Source organism: Belonocnema kinseyi, chromosome 6 (genome assembly GCF_010883055.1).
Source record: "Belonocnema kinseyi isolate 2016_QV_RU_SX_M_011 chromosome 6, B_treatae_v1, whole genome shotgun sequence".
Lineage (NCBI taxonomy): Eukaryota > Metazoa > Arthropoda > Insecta > Hymenoptera > Cynipidae > Belonocnema > Belonocnema kinseyi.
The window spans coordinates 123,439,309-123,444,177 of record NC_046662.1 but is presented as its reverse complement, the minus strand read 5'-3'; positions in this window follow the sequence as shown (position 1 = coordinate 123,444,177).

Below are 4,869 nucleotides of genomic sequence, written 5' to 3'. Positions count from 1 at the left end.
TCTTTATATTTGTGTCAGTTATTCAAACAAGGATTTATTTCCAAAAATATTAATAAAATAATGTATTTTCTGATTCAAAGGTAATAGTTGGTCATAGTCTGAAGTAATACATTCCTTAAGAACATTACATATTAATTTGAAGAATTCATTTTTTTTATGAACAAAATTTCTCACAATTAATTAGCAGATGTCTCATTTTTCCTCATATTGGTATAATATGCTACTTTTTGTTAAATAATTATAAAAACTTGATACATTTCTTCTAATTTTCCAGAAATATATATATTTTTTAAACAATTTGTATTTACTCAATCAGTTTCTTTTACGATAAATTTAAATAAAAGAAATAAAATGTGATACATACCATTACTTTTGTGCATGTATAGCGTATAGAAAAAATATATCGACCATTTTTTAATTGTTTATACAAATATAACTTTTTTAAAGTATGATACTTAAAAAAATATGTTTAAAATCGTATTTTTTGAATTAAACATAATATTCAATGATTTCTAGTATAGCACTCTCTAAATTTCACTGATTCAAATAGCTAGAAATGGGTCACTGACAATCAGTGAAGGTTTACTTATTGATTCAGTGAAATAACCACTTTTGAGGTTTGGCAGCACAGCACATAATTAATGGTGCAGTATTGAATAAATCACAAAAGTCACGATTAGTATAATTTGTTTCTAATCATTTGAATAATAAAAAGCATAAGACAGGCCAATTTTGTTATTTCGGCAGTGAATAATGATGCAGAAAGGTGTTAAATGAAAATAAGACTTTAATTGTCAGATAAAGAGAAATGAGGATCAAAAACAGTACTCATTTGAAATTATTAAAAAATTACAGAAAACAGTTTGCAGATATCAGAAAGAAAACATTGTCCTTGGTCAAAAAATGATGTTTCTTTAAAAGCTTGGCACGTTGCGATGCAACCCTGGAGCATGAGTTCAATTTTTTGAAAATCCAAAATTTTTCCATATTCATCAAATGGGATTTTAAAGTGCCCGTTGGCACGTGTTAATATGGGAATTTTTAAAAATAAAAAATGACGGATTTATTTCCTTCGGAAATGGAAACTTTAAGGTGACAAGCTTGCCCTGCAGAGTGAAAAGCAATTTTGCAATGCATTTTTTGGACCACCCTTATTTATGTATACATTCAAAGTTTTGTCAGAAATTGAAAATTCTGTCGAAAATCGGGATTTCCTGGTTGAAAATTAAACTGTTTTTATACAAAATTGAAGTGTATGGTTCAAAACAAAACTATTATTTTGAACAATGAATTATTAGGTAGCAAATCAACCTTTTAATCATAAATTAGTCTGTGTGAGGGAAAATGTAACTATTTCATGTTTGGTAAAACAATAGTTTTTTGGTTTACTTAAATTCGAATATTTTAAAACTTGTTTTCATTTTTATTTTAAAGTCATATTTCTTACTGAAAGTATAACGGTTCCATTTGTTGTTAAAAAGTTTTACTTAATATTTGAAAAGTCAACTATAATACCGCTTACTTTTTTTCAGAGAAATGCATCAATGCATAATAAAAAAAGACACTTCATCCAGCTGCATCGAACAGAGTACAAAATTCTAGAACCTGGTCTGCTAAAAATAAATACAGATAAACGGAAGAGAGCACCGGAAGTTTTAACTGACTCTATAAAAGTGTCGATGTCTGAGGTGAAGATGAACATCATAAAGTTGGTCACGACTGATGGTCGACCTCTATCGGCCGTCAATGATGAATCATTTAAATTTTTCACTAAAAAGGTTATGGAGGTAGTCCCTAGTAGCGAAAGATTCGCAATTGACACCAACAGTGTTCGGCTGATGGTGCTGGATTATGCCGACGACGCGACATTCGAGCGCGTATTACGGAAGAACTGAAGGTCTGTACAGAAACAATGTATCGAAAACTGTAATGATTTATAAAAGCTTTATGTCCCTTTGCGCAGATCCCCGTGTAGAAATTCCCCCTATTTTACTCCATTTGAGAAGTGGCGTTGACAAGGCCCACATCAGTTTTTATAGGTTCAAAAAAATTAATTTGAATAACGATGGGGCACAAATGAAGCATTAAAATATAATTTTCTGTCATTAGGTTTATACACACTGTCATTGTGCTAAATTTAATATGATAAATGTAATAATGATATAAAATAAAATAATAATAAAAAAAGTAAATTCTTCTCAATGAAAGCAGTTTTTGTTCATCATTATTATAATTTTGAAAAGTGCAAAAATGTTACACACCATTTATAAGGGTTGCCAGATTACCCCATGAGGCCCACAACAGAAGTGGGGGAAACTGGTCAGTACCTTACGTGGCCCACATTTAGATTTCTGCACGGGCCCATACTGGGTATAAGGAAGTTTGTAATGTGGACACCCAAATTTTCTCATTCCTTTTTTGGCTTTTATAAAACTTGAATCCCTTACTCTACAAAATGTATGGAATTATCAATATAATTAATTTATTTTGTTCAATTTTTCGTACCTTATATGCGTTTGTAAAAACATGACAACCTTTTAATATTATTAAAATATTGATTAATTTTTCACAATGTTAAAAATTAATCAATATTTTAATAATATTGATTATGACCAAGTAGACAAACAAAATTAATATCTTAAACTATTAATTAATTTCCTTGGTCAAAAAATCTACATCAATAATGAAATTATATATAAAACTTCACACTATATATAAACTATACATAATTTTTCTTTTTTTTGCATTTTTAAGACCACACTTATTTATGTATATATTCAAATTTTTGTCGGAAATTGAAATTTCAAATTAATTAATTTCTATTTTTCTATTCTTATTTTTTTCTATTCCTATTCCAGGAAGTACCACTTATGAGCCTGAAAGTTGATATGGGGAGTCGGCATGGTAGATCTTTCCTGGGGGTTAACATTCAGTATGTGAAGCATGAACAAATAAAAATTAGAACCTTGTCGGTGAAGGAGCTCTGTGACAGCACTACCAGTGATCACTTACTAGAAATAATCAAGGCCATATTAGACTCTTTTGAAATAAAAATAGAAAATTTATACTCCTTCACCACTGACAATGGTTCGAATATGCTGCGGTTGCGAAGGTTGATTGCTGAGTCGTAACAAAATGTCGCAATTTTAGATGACTAGGAAGCGGTAGATGTGAATATCAGTGACCTTGATAACATTCGATTAAATTAAAACAACGACGAGGGCAATGATGTGACCTTCGAACAGACTGCAGAGGATAACACTTTCACAGACGAGACCGATGACAATCTGTTTGAAGAATCAGAACCCTTGGCAAATGATTCCGAAGTTTTGGAGATTATCAAGTTCATTGAAATGTTTGAAGAACGCATGGGCCACAATAGTAATGCGAGCAGCATTGAGACATCCAAAATTGACGAAGAAAAGTGCGATACAATAACCTCGCAACTGACCGGCGCATGCTTGACGTGCGAGCGAATGAGTGTTGTCGGGGTTTGTTGCGGTTCTCATACGCTGCAGCTAGCAATTGATGATGCACTTCGCGAAATGGAAGCAACAACTTTTAATATTTCGAGCATGAAAATTAGCATTATCATAAAAGCGCATGCAGCAGCAGTCGAGTTCAGAAAGGTGTACGTGCTAAGACTTATTCGTGCTGAGTGGCCTAACGCCAAGCTTGCGAATACAGTTTTAGATGTACCAACACGCTGGTTCTCGGTCTACGACATGATGGTATCGCTTTTAAAAAATAAGCTATATGCATTCTGTCTTAGAAAATGCAGGCTTAACGACGAGGAATGGGCAGCAATTGAATGGATCGTGAATGCCCTAAAACCAGCGAGAATAGCAGCTAAATTGTTTCCAGGAGAACAATTGCTGCTTTCAGAGTTTTTCTATCACTGGGAGTGGTGTAAAAATGAAACAAGAAAAATAAATTCTGATCACACTAAGGGTGTCGGTAAAGCTTTGGAAGCTCGGGGACCTTTGCAAATGAGACAGAAAAAGAGAGTAATGGGAATTCAGAGTACTCTCTGTATGAGACAATGAGGATAGAGAAGTTGCGAAAACTGCAAGAGGGTGAATCCGATAGGGAAGCTGATACAGTTCATATCATGTTTCAAACTTTCTCAAAGCGGATGAAGAATCCTGGTGAAAACCTCTTGCAGTATTGGCAAGTGATCAGGGTTAGCGAACCCCAACTGTATGATCTTGCCATGACCGTACTCGCAACACCAGCTACGCAAGTAAGCGTCGAAAGATTATTCTCAGGATTGAGGTATATCGTGTCAACTCTAAGAACCAACTTGAAGAACGACATAGGGGATCGTCCATATATTACGTAAGAATTTTTTCTTTTGTTTATATCCCTGTGTCCTTTTCAACTTGATAAAAATATTATTTTCGTCTTTATTCAAACAACAGAAAAACGTCTTACGTAATATATGGACAATCCCTAAGGGACGCGATCATCCAGATTCGGTCCAACTTCGACTTTGTACACGATGACCAATGTACGAAGCGAAGCAAAACTTTCCAAAGAAAGTCATAAGGTTATGTGAAATACATATTTTCGGAAAAATGAAGCAATGATTTATTACCTAATTTTGAATGTGTATTATTTATTTCAGTACATGGTTCTTCTTCAGTAAGATCTTTTCTGGTTTTTTGAAAGATATCGGATCCAATGAACACAATGGCGATTGGATTCAATAAAGTTAAATTTTGCTACATTAGGCATCAAATTCTTCGCAGATATTATAGTCAGTTCCACCCTCAGTTACAAATGCATAATAAAATTATTTTAAGGATCGCAACTCTTGTAATAGTGTAGTGGTTGAGACAATTGACTTGCGTGCTTAGGCTTATGCGT